The 19208-nt window shown below is 43.2% G+C and overlaps 1 long non-coding RNA gene across 1 annotated transcript; it reads right to left on the reverse strand.

The window, feature by feature from the left end:
- Window positions 1-10890: 10890 nt before the first annotated feature.
- LOC148783196 (uncharacterized) lies at window positions 10891-14908 on the reverse strand. Its single transcript, XR_016050544.1, has 2 exons — window positions 13095-14908; window positions 10891-11100 (listed from the first exon to the last, which is right to left on the reverse strand). It is a non-coding gene; the product is annotated as an uncharacterized LOC148783196 (long non-coding RNA).
- Window positions 14909-19208: the final 4300 nt, after the last annotated feature.

A 19208-nucleotide genomic window follows, 5' to 3' on the forward strand; every position in this document is an offset into this window, starting at 1 on the left:
GAGAGAGAGAGAGGAAAGAAGAAAAGAGGGGGGACCGACGACTTAGCCGCCGGTCCGAGAGGGCCAAATGTGAGAGAGAGAGAGAGAGAGAGAGAGAAAAGAGACAAGAGAGAAAGAGGAGAGAGAAGATAGAAGAGAGAGAGGAAGAGAGAAAGAAAAGAAAATGAGCTTAGGGAGAGAGAGAAAGAGATATCGAGAGAGAGAGAAAGAAGAGTGAGAGAGAAAGAGAAGAAGAAAAAGGAGGTGGGCCGACGAGCTAGCCATCAGCTCGGTTAGGCTTAGGAGGAGAGAGAAAGATAGATAGAGAGGGAGAAGAAGAAGGATAAGAGAAGGCTAACCACTAGCTCGGTTAGCCATGAGAGAGAAAGAAGGGAGAGAAACACGAAGGGAGAGAGAAAGAGGAAGGAAGAGAAAGAGAGAGAGAGAAGAAAGAGAGAAAAAAGAGAGAGAAAGAGGAAGAAAGAGAGGGAAAGAGGGGAGAAAAGAGAGGGAGGTGAGAGAGAGAAAAACGAAAAGAGAGAAAGAGGAGAGAGAGAAGAGAAATATGGTCGACGGCTTAACCGCTGGTCTGGTTAGCCGAGAGAGATGGAGAGAGACAGAGGAAGGGCGAGAAAGAGAGAGAAGAAAGAGAAAGTGGAAGGGAGAGAAAGAGAGAGAAAGAAGAAAGAGAGATAAACAGAAGAAGGGAGGAGAGAGAAGGGGTGAGGGGTTATCTAGTGGGGTGCTTGGACCAGGCTGGTGGCTAGGTTGGGATTGAAGAGTTCCAAGTGAGAAGTGGGGGATTTCAAGTGAGGGGTGAGAAGTTCTAGGGGTAGTGGCTTTTGGGAAACATTTTCTCTCTCATCTATTTAGGTGAAAGGGATAGAAAAAATATTGCAATACTAACGGAAACTCAAATGATCTTTTAGCTTATGGGTTAAACCTCATTAATTTTTCATCTCCCCCCTTGAACTTAGGGTTACAAATGATTAAAAAGAACCCCCTTGAAATAAGAGTGGATGATCAAAACCAACCTAAATTGTTAAAAAATATATTTTCTAAGATTTAAATTTGAATCCCATTTGTGGGGCAAATGACCATTTGCCCCTACCCACAATCTCAAAAATGGCAAGATGGTCCTCAAAAAGGTGTCATAGGCTATGGTGGTAATTCAAGGCCCATTTCAGATCTTTCCAAAAATATTCTAGTGAAAATAATACCATAAAATTGATGGTCTCGACGAGACGATCGTTTTGACATATCTTTTGATCATCGAATTGAAGTGTTGAGCTCTTGGCAAGATTCGTCAAAAGATGGGAACTTTACGATCTTATATCTCAAATCTTGTCCATTTATTCACGTTTTAGTTTGATCTTTATATTGTGGAACTGTTTGAAGACATTTTTGAGCACCATTGGTCCCCAATGCGGAATAAACAAGAGAAGCCACACAATAAAACTTGACAAACAATGGAAATTTTGACTGTCTCAAAATAGCCCTAGAACAGGTAAACATATTCATAAGGACTCCTAAAAGCCTTTTGGTAAGTTTTGTTGTATTCTGACATCTCTAAGGCAGTGCAAAGTGAGAAACAATTTTGACAGAATCAGCCTCTAGCACCGTGAAACGGACCCCCGTAACTAGAACTATATTTTTGGCACGTCAAATAACTACAGGACCACGTCATTGGATCCGGCACGGTTAAAAACCCCTGGGGGTCAAATTTTAGATTAAACGGACACTCTAAGAAGAAGTTCTGGGCGAAATAGTAAAACAGGGGAGCCGCACACTATTCTCGTGTGGCCACCTTGCGACAGTCACAAACAGTGACTTGCGACGTCCATATCTCATTCCTCCCGAGTCATATCTTGCTCAAATTTTGAGAGCGTGTTTATCTCGTCAAGACGAGCGTTTCGATATGTGGCATGCCCCGTGACGACTTTCGAGCAAGAAGAAAAGCTAGAGAAGAGTTGCTAATCCGTGAAGAAAGTTGTAGGAAAATCAGCAGCGACACGCCTCTCTTGAGCGGCCAAATCACGACACTCGCATGTCGGATTGACACCAGACTAGTTCCATCGTATGCATAAGATCTAGGGCTATCTCTGGTCTTAACCCTATACATGATGAATGGTCAGATTTCACATAAGAAGATAATAAATTGACTAAAAATTCCGGTACGAAGTTTTAGATTTCGATCAAAACTCAAAAGTTGTGAAATTTTTGTCCGAGTACGAAATAGAGCTGCGTTTATTACCACGTGATCATGACGGCATGCTCAGTGTGATCCAGTGAAAAAATCAGGGAAAAACATCAAGAAACGAGCACACTATCGATCCGAAGTTTTCAAGATTCATCCAAATTTTAAGTCTCATGATCATGGCTTAAAAATGTGATCCATGACTTGAAGTTGGTTTCAAATCGATCGCCATGCCAAGCCCAACAAGAAACAATCATCTTTCAGACAAATGGGCACCAGAGCAACCCCAGATCATCCATGGAAGATTACGCACATTTTAGGGCAGTACCAGGGACTGTTTTGAAATTCTATTAATTGTTAGGAAGGGGAAAATCAATCATTTTCACCTTATTTTATTACATTTTTAATTCAAATAAACCTTAATTATCATCAATTAGGGTCAGGTTTTAGTGATCCACCCACGTTTTAACCCTAGTATATAAATCGACGCTACATCTCATTATAAAAGGTGGGACCAAAAACTCTCTTTTGGACTCACAAAGACTCTTTCGATTAATAAAAATTCTTCTTTCAAGACCACGAGTTAGGTCAAGTTTCTTCTTTGGAGAGAAAGAGAGAGAGAAAGAGAGAGGAGAGAGAAAGTCTAGAGCAGTACCCGTCCCACCTTCAAGTATTTTCTCCCTCTTCCATTCTTCTCTCTGGTTTTCTTTTCACTCTTCTCTTTTGTCTTCTATTCTTTCTTCTTCTCTCTCTTCTTCTCTTTCTTCTTCGTCTTCTCTGTTGAGTCTTTCTCAGAGGCCATGCACAACAGTGGCAGTGTCGTGCATGCCTCTTTCTTTCTTCCTCTTGTGACTTCGCAGGTCGGGCATGGCGATGGAAGTACCATGCGTGAGCTGCTCTCTCTCTCTCTTCATTTGTTTCTTTTTCGTCAAAATGGTTTGCGCACGACGTTAGGGGTCGTTGTGTGTAATGCCTTTTGTAGGGGCACACGGTGAGCCGGGCCATGCTCAAGCAGTGGTCGGGATCCTTTTTCGGTTCTAGGATTGGCGTCACACGCGGTGATGTGTATTGCTGACCGCATACTATCTCTGTTTCCTCTTACGGGTCGCGGACGGCGATGCCTATCGCTGGCCGTTGAGGTCTCACCCATGCTTCACGTCTATCGCAGACCATGATGCCTATCGTCATCTGTAGGCTTCTCTTGTGCCCTGTGTCTATCGTTGACTGCGATGCGTAAGGCTGTCCGCAGGCTTCTCTTGCGCCCTACATTGGTCATAGATGGCGACGCGTATCGCCGCCTGAGGGGGGCTGGCCTTTGCCTCATACCTATCGCAGACGGCGATGCGTATTGCCGCCTGCGAAGGGTCGCGGCAATGCCTATCGCCGCCCGCAGGGAGTTTCACCGGTGTCTCACCACTTGCAGACGGTGATGCCTTCTGCCGTTCGCAAGATTCTTTCAGGCTCTGTGCCTATCGCTGATGGCGATACCTATTGCAGCCCACGAAGGGTCGTGCTGCCTTCTCGTGTTGCCGACGGTGATGACTAACGCTGTCTGCAATTCACTACTCACCCTTTCGCTGCGAGTAGTAGTTTCCAACACCACCCAGGTGCCACAACATAGTTACTCCACAAATGTGGACGGCGATGCCTAATGTCGTCTGGGACCTTCTCTCTCCTTCGTCTCTTGTCATCTCTTCTCTTCTCTTCTTTTCTTGCTTGACTGAAGGACAGACTCAATCTAGTACTATTATAGTGGTCTGGTTATCGAGCAGCATTGCCGTCGTGCTTGTCCAAAGTCCCATGCCCTTCTTGCTGCCACACCAGATTAAGATAGTCATATCGGCTTTGGTTTCGAGTAATATGGCTATTGTGCCGGTCAGAGTTACCGTGCTCATCTTACTACCACTCCGAGTTGGTCACTGTACTTGTCCAACTATCATGCTAGTCGCATCCCCTTGTCGAGTCCTCTTCTCTTTCCTCCTTTTATTCATCACCCTAATTTCTCATCTTCTCTGCCATATGAATGTGCATCGTCCTAAGACAAGGGTGGGTCCTTCAACCCACTTGTCTTGTAAGTTAACCATCTTAGTGTTGTGTAGAAAACAAAGAGATTACAAGTCAAGGGAGGCGATTCTGAACCAGCTGAAGCAGCAGGGGGGCTTTCCATCGTGATCCAAGTGGACGCCTGGGCAAGTCAGCTTAAGTAAGTCACAGACCCAGGTGAGTAGTTAGGTTCCTTGATCTTGCCCTCAGGGTCAGATTGACCGGGTGGCATGGTTCCGGGTTCGAGATGGACTCGAGACCTGAAATCGATCTCGGGGGTACCATGTAATGAAGACGTGGGCAGGAGTACCAACCAGTGAGAGGAATTAGGGTTGTGAGGGCGGACTTACCGCACGTGGAGTGCTTTTTTTGTTTATTTAGATGAGAGAAAAAGAGGGAAGAGTATTGAGTATTTGTAAGGAGGTACGAAGATAACTGTCCCAACCCCACCCCCTGACCCCTACCGGAGGGCGATAGAGCGTGGGATCGCGACCGGATGTCGCGAACATCACTCAGGTGCGAGTGGCTCAATGAAAAAAACACGAAATCAAGAACCAACCACGAAATAAAAACTAAAATATACACAAGAAGATAGGTATCGAGTCAAAAGCACAATCGTTCCATACACATTGATAACCAAGAGTTCTTACAATCTTTTTCAAGGCGCAACTGGCCAAAAGTACACAAAACAACATATACATCATAGTGATATGACCACCACAACATACTATGAAAATCTTCGGACGATGGCTCTTCAAGCTTCTCCAACTTTGAGCTTCCAACCACCCGAACATAAAACGGCTACATTCCTTCAGCACAGATACAACACCCTTCACTCTATAGTCATGAAAATAAGATGGAATGAGCTAATAGCCCAGTAAGCAGATCTGTACCATTGCATTCCAATTAGTGTCATAGTGATAACAACATGCAGTCACACAAATTCATAGAGAATCAATTGGGGTCCTCCTATATACTTTTCAATATTCTAACAGTATTATGATAATAGCAGTTTAATACATAGTGCATGAGTCATAAATCACTTCACTTTAAGCAGAGCAGCAGGGATAACAAAACACAGTTACAGAACTAGTAAGGCCTACTCTCGAAGTAGAAGTTCCCTTGCTCAGGTTAGGCCGATCCTGCCCCTTGAAACCTCTATCCTCTATCAAGAGGGAGGACAATAACAAGTGGGTGTCCCACTTCATAATGCCCTCACACACACACATCCCCAGCACGCTTTGGGGTTTTTGATAGGCAGTGACCTTGCATGACACGACCCTCTCTTTATACCTTCCGACGAGAGAGCGTTACACTACTATTGAGTGACCCAATACGTAGTGCCCATAACATTTGAGGGGAGCGACCCACCCTCTTTCCAATTTCACTTCCCGAACCCCATTCCTATCATTAGGGTCGAGGCATAGACATCAGTTTCCGGCACACAGTATCCAACCATCAATGGGTGCCCCATTGCGTCATGGTCAGTCACATAGAAAGTATATAGTATAGCAATATCATAATGTCTCTCATTATATCATTGCCAGCTACCAACGGGTGCCCCTTTGCGTAGTGGCTAGTCTCACGATATATATATATATATATATATATATATATATATATATATATATATATATATATATATATATATATATATATATATATATATATACATATATCACAATATAATCGCATCAATGGGTGTCACAGTATGACAGTACCCACTACCAATTGGTGTCTCATTACGTAGGGGTCAGTCTCATCATAGCATACAATGTCACATTAGTAATTTAGTACCGCATTATTACATTCTCAGTATCACAGTAATAGTGCCAGTATTCCAATTAAGCTTTACTGCTAAATTTCGCACAATATAGGCAATGAGGGGTGCTTGCAAATAGGGCTGTAACTTTTGGTCTATTTTGAGTTCCAATACGGCTCCAAAACAAATTTTATGTTAAACATATCTATCTTTCAAATGAAGGTGGTTTGAAGCCAATTAGACCTCATTTGACCTCTTAGAGGTTCAAGGGGATAGAGGGTTTACTAGTTCTATCCTGTTGTGCACAGGAGACAACAATATTCCCTACTTCAAGCCATGATAACTTTCAATCCGTGAATAATTTCAAGATAATTTTAAAATAAAACATTACGCCAATAAACATATCTTTCTAACAAGACTAATCTGAAAGCATTTGGACTCTATTTGGTTGTCCAAAGGTTTGTGCCAAACAAGATGATAGTTCTGAATTTTACCAAAACTGTCTACAGTGACATATCTTCACAAAATAATGCATAATTTTCAATCTAGGAAGAATTTCAAGACAATATCTACAAAAAACATTTAGCCCTTTCAAAGATCTTTCAAATGACTGTATTTTTATAGGAAATTGATTTTGTTTGGTCAACTAAAACCAGTGCCAACAGTAGTGTCAGTGACAAATCCAGGAAAAACAGTCAACAGTGACACACATGTAAATTTTGAAACATAACTTCATTTCTATAAAGGATACAGTCAAAACAGTGACACACATGTACATTTATGGCCTTAAAAGTTTCATTTCATAGACCTCATTCAAACATATAGGCGATCTGCACTTCCTCCCATACAATGCCTCGAAAGGTGTCATATGGATACTGGCCTGGAAACTGTTGTTTTTAGAAAATTCTATATAAGGCAGGTGATTATCCCATTTCCCTGTAAAATCTGTGACACAGGCCCTCAACATAACTTCTAGGGTCTGTATGGTCCTCTCTGACTGTCCATCTATCTGAGGGTGGAAAGTTGTACTAAAAGTGAGTATGGTCCCCATAGCCGACTGTAGGCTGCTCCAAAACCTCGAAGTAAATCTAGAGTCCCTATCGGACACAATACTAACAGGCACCCCATGCAGTCTTACTATCTACTTGATGTATAACTGGGGCAACTTATCCATGGTATAAGTAGTATGGACCGACAAGAATTGAGCGATTTTAGTGGGTCGATCCACAATAACTCAAATACTATTATGCCCCATACTTGATCTAGGCAGGCCAGACACGAAATCCATAAATATATGCTCCACTGCCACTCTGGCATGGATAAGGGTTGTAATCGTCCAGAAGATTTATGATGTTTTGACCTTCACTTTTTAACACGTCAAACACCTAGAAACAAATTGTGTTATATCTTACTTCATGTTATTCCACCAAAAGACTCTTTTTAGATCCTGATACATTTTCATGTTCCCTGAATGCACTATATAACAGGAGTGATGTGCCTCTTCCAAAATAACCCTTTCTATTTTCTCATGGTTAGGGACACAAACCCGACTTTTAAACCTTAACGTTTCATCACTGCTCAAGGTAAAATCCTCCTTACCTTCTGACTTTATTTCCTTAAAAACATTCCTGCACCGAGGATCCTCCTTTTTCGCTACTCGAATTTCCAGAAAGAGATGAGGCTATATTCTTATACATGAAATTATTCCTTTTGCATCCTCATAGGGTAGGGTTGGGTGCTACTCTACTGCTTCTTCTAATAGTTTCATCTCTTGGACCATGATGTGAGCCATAGACACCACGAGCTTCCGAGTTAAGGCATCCGCCATGACATTGGTCTTACCCGGGTGGTAGTGGATAGTACAATCATAATCATTAAGCAAGTCCATCCATCTTCTCTGTCTCATGTTCAATTCTTTCTGAGAAAACAAGTACTTAAGGCTCTTATGGTTGGTGAACACTTTAAATTGAGCTCCATACAGATAATGTCTCCAAAGTTTTAGGGTGAAAACCACAGCCGCCAACTCCAAATCATGAGTGGGATAGTTTTGCTCGTATGACTTTAATTACCTGGAGGCGTAGGTAATAACCTTTCCCCTTTGCATTAATACACACCCAAGACCTTTATGTGAGGTATCAGTGTAGACTACAAAATCTTCATTCCCCTCATGCAAGGTCAGTATTTGGGGCTGTCAGTCTCTTCTTCAGTTCTTGAAAACTTTTCTCGCAATTGTCAGACCATACAAACTTGACTTCCTTTTGGGTTAGGCGGGTTAGGAGGAGTGCTATCTTCGAGAACCCCTCTACAAAACGTTTATAGTACCCTGCCAGGCCTAAGAAACTATGGACTTCAAAAACATTTAGTGGTTTTTCTCACTTGAGCGCAACCTCAATCTTACAAGGATCAACTGCAACCCCTTCTTTGGAAATTATATGATCGAGGAAAGCCACGCTTGGGAGCCAGAATTCACTCTTACTAAGCTTTGCATACAATTTCTCTGTCCTTAGAGTTTGGAGGACCACTCTTAAATGTCGTTCATGTTCTTTCTAATTCTCGAAATATACCAATATCATCTATAAAGGCCGCTACAAAGTTATCCAGATAAGGTCTAAAGACTTTGTTCATCAAATCCATGAAAATAGTCGGGGCCTTTGTCAATCCAAAAGACATGACCACGAACTCATAATGGCCATAACGAGTCCTAAAAGAGGTCTTGGAGATATCCTCTTCCTTAACCTGCAGCTAATGATACCCTGACCGGAGGTCAATCTTAGAAAATACTTGGGCCCCTTGTAGTTGATCAAATAAGTCATCAATGACGGGGAACATGTATTTATTCTTCACTGTGACTTGATTCAATTTTCTATAATCAATGCATACTCTTAAGGTTACATCTTTCTTCTTAACAAACAAAACCGGTGCGCCCTATGGTGACGCACTGGGTCAAATGAACCCCTTGTCCAACAATTCCTGTAATTGCTCTTTCAATTTCTTTAACTCAACTGGGGTCATCCTATAAGGGGCTTTAGAAATAGGATTAGTACAAGGGCCCACTTCTATTTCAAATTCAATCTCCCTAATGGGGGGCAGAGAAGTTAACTCTTTAGGGAAGACCTCTGGATATTCTCTCACCACCGGTATCTCTTCCAATTTAGATTGAACATCTCGATTTTCTACTACATAAGACAAGTATCCTACACATCTTTTGGCCAACAGGTGAGAGGCCCAAAGGGCTGAAATAATGTGTAAAGGAGAAAAATCCTTGATGCCCTTAAAATGTAGTTCAGGTTGGTCTGGGTGTCTAAAGGTCACAGTCTTATCAAAGCAGTTCACTGTGGCATAGTGGGTGGACAACAAATCCATACCTAACATAATATCAAAGTCTCGAACATCTAAGAGTATCAAATCTATAGATAATACATGCCTTTCAATCACAACCCCACACTGTTTATACACTACATCAAGTTCTATTGATACTCTTGTAGGTGTACATACTACCAAAGTCCAAACAAGTTGTACAGGCTTAACATTCAAGTGACATACAAAGTGTGGTGCAACAAATGAATGGGAAGTGTCAGGATCAATTAACACTCGTGCTTCAATTCCACATACGGAAAGTGTACCTTGAATAACAGAGGTTGATGCCTTGGCCTCTTGCTCGGTCAGGGCGAACACCTGCCCTTGAGTCCTCGTTCGATCCTCTGGTCCTCTAACAGGACAGTCCTTCACCAGATGGCCTGGTTAACCACACCGGAAGCAGGTCCTAGTCTTTCTAAAGCACTCCACTGCCGTATGATTACTCAGACCATAGTGAGAGCAGACTTGGCGTTGGTTGCCCCTTACATCATTTGGAACAACCCCCAGAATCCTGACACCACCCTAATTATTCTTTCCTTTCAACTCTCTTTTTGGAAGTGGTTGCACCTTCTTCTTAAAACTCTGAGACTGTGTGACACTCAAACTCCCTTTTCTTCTAGCCAAAAACTCTTCACAATCTTTCTCTACTTTTAGGGCCAGGTCCACCAGCGGGGAGAAAGTCTTAAGGTTTTCTTTAATAATCCTCCCCCTTAAATCAAGCCGAAGGCCCCTCTCAAACTTGCTAGCTTTTCGCGCCTCAGAGTCAATAATTTGCAACGCTTATCTAGATAGTTCAGCATCCTTTGCAGCATACTGTTCTACTGAAATCTTTTCCTATTGCAGCTCTATAAACTCCACCTCTTTTCTTTCCCTTACGGAGTCAAGGAAATACTTCTCATAAATACTTTTAGGAAATTCTCCCAAGTAGTTACAACTCCTGGCCTTTCTCGCAACTGCTTTACTGAGCTCCACCAGCTTCCCCTTCAAGCATAAATGTACCCAAATCGGTATAGTTTAGAACTCCAAAGATCTTTTCTATTTGTCATCTCCAGCTCTCAGCCTTCTTTACTCCCCCATGCCCTACAAAGTTTGGGGGTGCCAACCTCCAGACTCTTTCTGTCAGATTACTATCATTCAAGTTAGAGGCGGGGGTAGACGAGGCCGGCATAGATTCTCTCATCATTTGTGTCATGGCCCCCAAAGTTCTAAAGAATTCTCCAAGGGCTTTTGTGTTATCGTTACTGGAACTCGCATTATTAGCATGAGACCTTGGCATCTTAGTCCTACAACAGGGGCACCCCAGTCACCAGTCTACACAAAACTATTCTAGACACACCTCTACAACATTCTAAGCCAAGAATCCTATCCTGGCTGCTCTGATACCATAACTATCATGACCCAGCCTCCTGACCCCTACCGGAGGGCAACAGAGTACGGGATCGCGACCGGATATCACTAACATCAGTCAGGTGGGAGTGGCTCAACACATAAAAACACGAAATCAAGAGCAAACCACAAAATAAAAACTAAAATATACACAAGAAGACAGGTATGAAAGTCAAAAGCACAGTCGTTCCATACACATTGATAACCAAGATTTTTTACAATCTTTTTCTAGGAACTACCTGCCAAAAGAAACAAAATAACATATACATCATAGTGATATGGCTACCACAACATACTATGAAAATCTTAGAAAGATGGGTCTTCAAGCTTCTCCAACTTTGAGCTTGCCTTTAGTACAGATACAACACCCTTCACTCTACAGTCATGAAAATAAGATGGAATGAGCTAACAACCCAGTAAGCAGATCTACAACATTGCATTCCAATTAGTGTAATGGTAATAACAACATGCAGTGCACACAAATTCACATAGTATCAAGTGGGGTCCTCTTGTATACTTTTAAATATTATAACAATATTATGATACTAGCAGTTTAATACATAATGCATGAGTCATAAATCACTTCACTTTAAGCAGAGCAGTAGGGATAACAAAACACAGTTACAGAACTAGTAAGGCCTACTCCCAAAGTAGAAGTTCCCTTGCTTAGGTTAGGCCAATCCTGCTGTCTGAAACCTCCACCCTCCATCAGGAAGGAGGACAATGACAAGTGGTTGTCCCACTTCGTAATACCGTCACACACACACACACAAACATCTCCAGCGTGCTTTGGGATTTTCGATAGGCAGTGGCCTTGCAAGACACGGCCCTCTCCTTATGCCCATCCGACGAGAGAGCGTTACACTACTATTGGGTGACCCATTGTGTAGTGCCCATAACGTTTGGGGGGAGCGACCCACCCTCTTTCCAATTTCACTTCCCGAACCCCATTCTTGTCATTGGGGTCGAGGCATATACCTCGGTTGCCGACACATAGTATCCAACCGTCAATGAGTGCCCCATTGCGTGTGGTCTGTCACACAGAAAGTTCATAGTATAACAATATCATAGTGTTTCTCATTATATCAACGCCAACTACCAATAGGTGCCTCGTTGCATAGTAGCCAATATCATGATATATATATATATATATATATATATATATATAATTGCATCATTGGGTGTCACGGTATGACAATACTCACTACCAATAGGTGTCCAATTAAATAGAGGTCAGTCTTATCATGGCTTACAATGTCCCATCATTAATTCAGTATGGCATTAGTATATTCTCAGTATCACAGTAAGAGTAACAGTGTTCCAGTTAAGCTTTACTGCTCAATTTCCCGCAATGTAGGAAATGACATGTGCTTGCAAATAGGGTTGTAACTTTTGGTCTATTTTGAGTTTGAAGATGGTTCTACAACAAATTGTATACAATTAGACCCAATTTGACCTCTTAGAGGTTCAAGGGGATCGGGGTTTTACTAGCTGTATCTTGCTGTGTATAGGAGACAGCAACTACCGTGCTTCAAACCATGATAACTTTCTATCCGTGAAGAATTTCAAGACAATTTCTACGCAGACTTTAAGCCAAGACACATATATTTCTAACATGCCTAATTTGCAAGTATTTGGACTTTATTTGGTTGTTCAAAGGACCATGCCAATCAAGATGATAGTCCTGAATTTTACCAAAACTGTCTACAGTGATATATCTTCACAAAATGATACATAACTTTCAATCTAAGAAGAATTTAAAGACAATATCTTATGAAATTTTTAGCCCTTTCCAAGACCTTTCAAATGACAATGGTTTGATAGGAAATGGGCGTTGTTTGTTCAATTAAAACTAGTGCCAATAGTAGTGTTAGTAATAAATCTCGGAAAAACAGTCAACAGTTACATACACATAGATTTTGAAACATAACTTCATTTATATAAAGGATTTTGACAATAAGAAAACATGAACATTTTACTAGACTCGAATATCTTTCCAATGGCGGTTATTTGAGGTCAATCAGACCTCTTTTGGCTGTTCAAAACTGCCTTATAAGAACATGTATGTTCTTGGAATTTCACAGTAATGATACACATGCTTTAAGAACATGTTCCATAACCTCAATCTCATGGTAAAGAACATGATAGCCACTGATTTCTCACAATATGTACACATAAACATGCATTTCTTACATAATTATGAATCATACATTCATTTTCAACATCCACATTCATTATATAACAAAAGCCCTAAATTTCAGTGAACAAGGCATAAGGAACTGCTACAACACATACATTTTCATCACTCATTTCATAAGCATAAAATCCTTACATCCTTGACTATAATGCAATGGTGATAGATCCACTTACCTAAACTACAATGGTACCCTCTTTAATCCTCCTTTCACAACTATCACCCACTCCAACAATGGCTTCACTCCAATACTCTTTCTCCAAACCTTGCCTTAGAGAGGGAGAAAAAAAGAATGAGATAAGGGAAGAGTGCGTGACATGAGTGAGAGAGGGGCCTTAAGTACTCTTGAAGGTGGGGTGGCTGCCCAAGTGGCCCCAAAAGGCTTAAAATCTGGATAAGTAGCTTCAAATCAGCATGCACCCTACAAGTGGCACTTACAACACATGCATATCAGAAACACAGGCGGCAACGACACAGCCGGTGATAGTCCACTACACGCGCGACATTAGCCCTTATGCACGCGATGTTCTTCTCACGACGTTACCTCTTACGCGCGGTGATACCTCTTATGCACGCGGCGTTCTTCACACAGCGTTACCTGTTGCACGCAGCAATACCTCTTATGTGTAGGGCGTTCTTCGCGCAGTGTTACCTCTTACGTGTGGCGATACGACTTACGCGAACGACGTTCTTCGCGCGGCGTTACCTCTTATGCTTGGCGTTCTTCGCGCGGCGTTACCTTTTGTGTGCGATGATACCTCTTACGCGTGGCATTACCTCTTGAGCGCAGCGATACCTCTTACGCCCGCGGCATTCTTCGATCGGCGTTACTTCTCGGATTTCTTCACGTTGCGTTACCTCTCCTCACCCCTCTTTCTCAGCACACTCGTGCATGATTCCATGACCGTGAAAACCTTGGTCCTTACAATAACCTTGCGATAAAAAAAAATGGTTAGATTAGTTAAAGGAGAGAAAGAGGTTGGAAGTAGGACGAAGTGAGGAAGACTGAACGAAATATAAGATGAAACAAAATGTTATGAAAAGAAAACGCAACGAAAACAAAAGAGGGAAGAAAGGAGAGAGACAGAGAAGATTAGAGAGAGAAAGAAACTTAGAGGGCTCACTATTGGGTTTTTTGTTTGAGAGAGGGAGAACAGGGAGACGATAGCAAAGGGCTGGGAAAAGGCAGGGAGATCCGTAGGAAAGTTGGAGAGCCATGAGAGAAGAGAAGTGGGACAGGAAGGAGGCAGAAATTGTGGTGCAGTAGAGAGAAAGGGGCAAAGACAGGGCAACAGAGGTAGAGAGGGGCAGATACAGGGCAGCAAGGGTAGAGAGGGGTTGAGACAGGGTAGCAGAGGTAGAGAGGGGCGGAGACAAGGCAGCAGAGACAGGGCATCAGAGGTAGAGAGGGGCGGAGATTGCTAGAGCAGGGCGACAGTGGAGGACAAAGGAAGTGCACGAGTGGTTGATGGTTGTAGCTGCAAGGTGGCTAAGCAAGGTTGCAAAGAAGAGGGATGGTGCGGTAGAAGATAGGCGCAGGTGGTTTGCTGGTGATGGTGGTGGAACTGCAGCTGGTGGTGGTTGTTGGTGGTGTTGCTGCAATGGCAGGAATGAGGCAGCTGCGGGAGTGGTGGTGGCGATAGCTTGGAGCTGGTGGTAGCTGAGCGAGGGAGCAGTAGAAGGGATGGCGAGGAAGAACGGAGGGAGATAAATTGACAGAGAATGAGGCAGCGAGGTTGGAGGCGAAGAAGGCGTTAGGTGCTGAGTGGGACGGACAAGGGAGAGAGGTGGAGGTGGCTGTAGATGATTGTTAGCAGGGAGTTACAGAGGGAGCAGTCGTGGTCACTATTGAGAGGGAGGAGAAGAGAGAAGAAGGAAGTAGCAGACAGCTGCTGCCAGGTGAGTGGGGACAGAGGTGGGTGCAGTCAAGGTGGAAAGAGAGACAGAGGTTGCTCGCCAGGAGGAAGGGTTGAGGTTCACGGTGATGGGTGGTGTTCACTCACGGCGATGGGGTTGTTACACACACGGCGTTAGGAGGTGGCTTGCACACGACGATAGGTAAGATGGATGCACATGGTGATAGGTAGGATGGGTGCTGGCCGGGAAAAAAGGTTGAGGCGCACGGTGATGGGTAGCGTTCACTCATGGCGATGAGGTTGTTACACTCATGCAGTGTTAAGTGGTGGCTTGCATACGGCGATAGGTAAGATGGGTGCTCAGGGCAATAAGTAAGATGGGTGCTCACGGCGATGGTGTGGAGAGAGGCACACGGCGATGGGTAGAGGTTCAAGAGGGGCGATAGCTTATGTTCACGAGCGCGGTAATGGGATTATATTCACACGACAATAGGTTATGTTCACGCACGACATTAGGGGAAGAAAGATTTGGGGCATGGTGGTCTCACTGGACCACGGATTGTGAGAGGGAAAAGGGGGACTCAAGGGTCTACTGAAAGGGTGATGTGAGGGAATTCAGAAAAAGAAGAGAAAGGGCAAAAAACATGGGGGACTACCAGAAAAACAATGGGAAGGTGTGCCCCCAGGGCAGGTGAGCCCAAGGGTGCACAGGAAGAAGACGGTCATGCAAGAGATAAAAAAAGAAAAGAAAAGGGGAAAATAGTGGTCATGCTGGACCACAAGGAAGGAGAGGGGAACATTGTGGTAGTGAGGGACCACAGGGAGGATAGAAGAGAGAGATCGTGGTCAAGCGAGACCACAAGAGGAAAAGAGAAAAAGAGAATGAGAAAAAATGAAAAACTGACGGCGATGGGGTTCCACCATCTGTGGAAGGCGATCGATTTGATACCAACTTCGAGCCATGGATCATGTTTTTAAGCCACGATCATGCGACTTGAAATTCGTGCGAATCTTGTAAACTTTCAATCGATAGTGCCCTCGTTTCTTTTTTTTTTTATGATTTCTTCACTGGATCACATTGAGCATGCCGTCACAATTTCATGGCAACAAATGTAGGTCGATTTTGTGTTCGGACGAAGATTTCACAACATTTTGATTTTGGCTGGATTCTGGAATTCCTGCACCAGAATTTGCAGTCATTTATTGCCTTCATGTGTGAAATTCGATCGTTCATCATGTACGGGGTTCGGACCAAAGATAGACCTAAACCTTACGTACATAATGGAACTGGTCTCGTGTCAATCCGATGCGCAAACGCTGTGATTTAGCCGCTCGAGGGAGGCGTGTCACTGTCTGCAACTTTCTTCATGGCTCAGCAACTTCTCTCTAGCAAAACACTCGTCTTGACGATATGCACATGCTCCAATACGTTTGAGCACAATTCAATCTCAGACAAGTAAGATATGGAATTCGCAAGTCACTATTTGTGATTGTCCCTTTAATGGAGATTACTTGCAGGGTGGTTGAACGGGAATAGTGTGCGGCCTATCCCTTTTCGGTATCTTACCCATAACTTTGTCCTGGAGTGCCCAATTAAGTAGAAACTTGACCATAGGGGGTTTCAACTATGTTGGATCCAATGAAAATGGTCCCACAGTTGTTTGATACATCAAAAATATGGTTCTAGTTATAGGGGTCCGTTTCAGGGTGTTAAAGGTTGATTTTACCAAAATTGTTTCTCAGTCTGCACTACCTTAGAGTTGTCAGAATGTGAGATGTTTTGGAGTCCTTATGAAGATCTTGACCAGTTTGGGGGTCATTCTGAGACTGTCTAAATTTCCACTGTTTGTCAGGCTTTATTGATCGGCTTTTCTCTTTTATTCCACATCGGGAACCCATGGTGCTGAAAAATATCTTCAAACAACATGCCCCACCAAATGTTGTGCTTTGAGAGAAACGAGAAGGATAATATTTAAAAAATTTGCTTTGGCTTTATTTCTTTTTTCTTCCTAGCCACAAGACCACGTTAACACCGAGGAGATTCACGCATTGCTGTAACTATGACGCTCAAATGTTTGGATGCAATTTACATTTCCATCCATGGAGACTTTAGGGGGACTTTGAGGGATCTTGTCACGGTCCTCATCCTCAAGGGACTATTTGTGTTTCTGACAGCTGAGGATTTTGTGTGGACCTCATTGGTCAGAATCAGGCCTATCTGCCGCCCAAGTGCCATGCTTTAAGGCACTCTTTCCCATTTGGTTTGGGTTTCTTTGTTTTTTGATTAACAGCCAAAAAGCCTTTAATCGGCGTTGTTTGTTGTTACACCAGGTTTGCTTTTGATGAGCAGGGTTGTTACACCAAGTTTGCTTTTGATGAGCAGGGTACCTTTGTCGGCCCAGTTGGGGGCTTTTTGTTGGCCTGTCCCGAAAGTCTGAGCATGTCAGCTAGAAGGGATTTTGGCGAGGCGACCTCATAGTGAGGCATCAACCTGCAATCTCTGACCGGTTTCACCTTAGCTTTATCAGTTTCTTACCTTCGTGGGTGTCTTTGGTTTGTCAGAATGACTTTCTTGTTTTTAAAAGGATCTTTCGGTCATCGTCCTCACAATTAGGGACTCTTTTTTATTTTGGAGGGATCTTTGGTCAATGTCTTCACCCTCAAGGACTTTTTTTATTTTTGGAGGGATCTTTTGGTCTTCGTTCTCACCCTCAAGGACTATTTTTGTTTTTGGAGGGATCTTTCAGTCTTTGTCCTCACCCTCAATGACTCTTTTTATTTTTGGAGGGATCTTTCGGTCTTCGTCCTCACCCTTAAGGACCCTTTTTGTTTTTGAAGGGATCTTTTGATCATCGTCCTCACCCTCAAGGACTCTTCTTGATTTTGGTGCTTGGGAGATCTTATGAGGCTTTCACCCTTGGATGAGCCATCTTGTGTTTTTTATTAGATCCTGAAAGCTGAGGATTTTGTGTGGACCTCGTTTGCCAGAATTATGCCTATTTGGCAATTAGGTACCAGTTGAGGCTGTGATGCTGCATCAACCTGCTTTATTAGTCCAAGTGCCCTTTGAGGTTTTTCACCTAGAATAGGGAAGTGGCACTATAAAGATGGTTTTCACTAACCTCCTTTATTTTTGGGCTCTTTTACCCATGACTTTGTGATCATGTCCACCATTTTCATCTGTTTTTGCTCACGGTGCCCTTTTGGGGTTTTTACCGTGCTTGGGTTTTTTTCTTCACATAACTCTTTTACTCATGGTTTCGTGACCATGCCCGTCCATCATTTTTACTCATGGCATTCCCTTGTTCAGGCATACACTATGCCCGTTATTTTTTGTGAAGGCGTGTTTACATGCCTTCGGGACCTGTGCGAAGCCTTTTAACATCATGCAGCAGAATGTGCACTGCAGTTTAAGGTCATACAGTTGAACCGTGGTGGAAATGGATGGCAGCCTTTGGAGGCCATGGAGTGAGCATGGCGGTGGTTTTGGCTCAGTTTGGGGAGATGGCACAAGGCTACCTTTGAAAGATGGATGATGTATGAATTGTGGGTGAAAAGTGGTGACCCAATAACTGACGGCGAGTATGGCTGATGAGATGGCCTTCCATTTTGTGAGCATGGGTGAAACTCAATGAGGAATGATGGATGATGGTAATGAAGAGAATGGACTCACTGGGAAAGCAATGAAGGTGGTACACACACACGAATGGGTCGATTAGGGAAGACGTACGTGAAGATGCATGTAAAAGGCATGTGCGCATATATGGGGGCGTCTTTAAGGTCATGCCTCCAAGACCCGTGCGAAGCAGTTACGTCATGCGGCTAGGACGTGCACCTTGGTTTAAAGTCGCATAGCTTGGACCGTGGTTATGCATTTTAAAGTCATGCAACTAGGACCATGCAGTTTAAGGTTGTTCAACTAGACCTCCACTACAGTTTAAGGTCATATAAGTCAGACAATGGTGCTAAGCCTTTTAAAGTCATGCGACCAGGACGTGCACTATGGTTTAAGGTCATATATCTTGGATCGTGGTTATGCAGTTTAAAGTCATGCAACTAAGACCATGCAGTTTAAGGTCGTGCAACTAGACCTCCGTTGTAGTTTAAGGTCATATAGTTTGGACCATGGTGCTAAGCCTTCTAACGTCATGCGACCAGGACGTGCACTATGCTTTAAGGTTATATAACTTGGACAGTGGTTATGCAGTTTAAAGTCATGCAACTAGGACCATGCAGTTTAAGGTCGTGCAATTAGACCTCCGCTACAGTTTAAGGTTCTATAGTTTGGACCATGCAGTTTAGGGTCGTGCACCTTGACCATTAGGCGGGTCACTATGTAAGTAAATCATCGAAGGGGGATAGAGGCTGTGGCTCGGTGAGAAACAGACCCATTGGGAAATAATGGGGTAAATATGACTCCACAGGGATAATGAA

Source organism: Amborella trichopoda, chromosome 2 (assembly GCF_054954075.1).
Source record: "Amborella trichopoda isolate Santa Cruz 75 chromosome 2, AtrichopodaSantaCruz75HAP2 v2.0, whole genome shotgun sequence".
Lineage (NCBI taxonomy): Eukaryota > Viridiplantae > Streptophyta > Magnoliopsida > Amborellales > Amborellaceae > Amborella > Amborella trichopoda.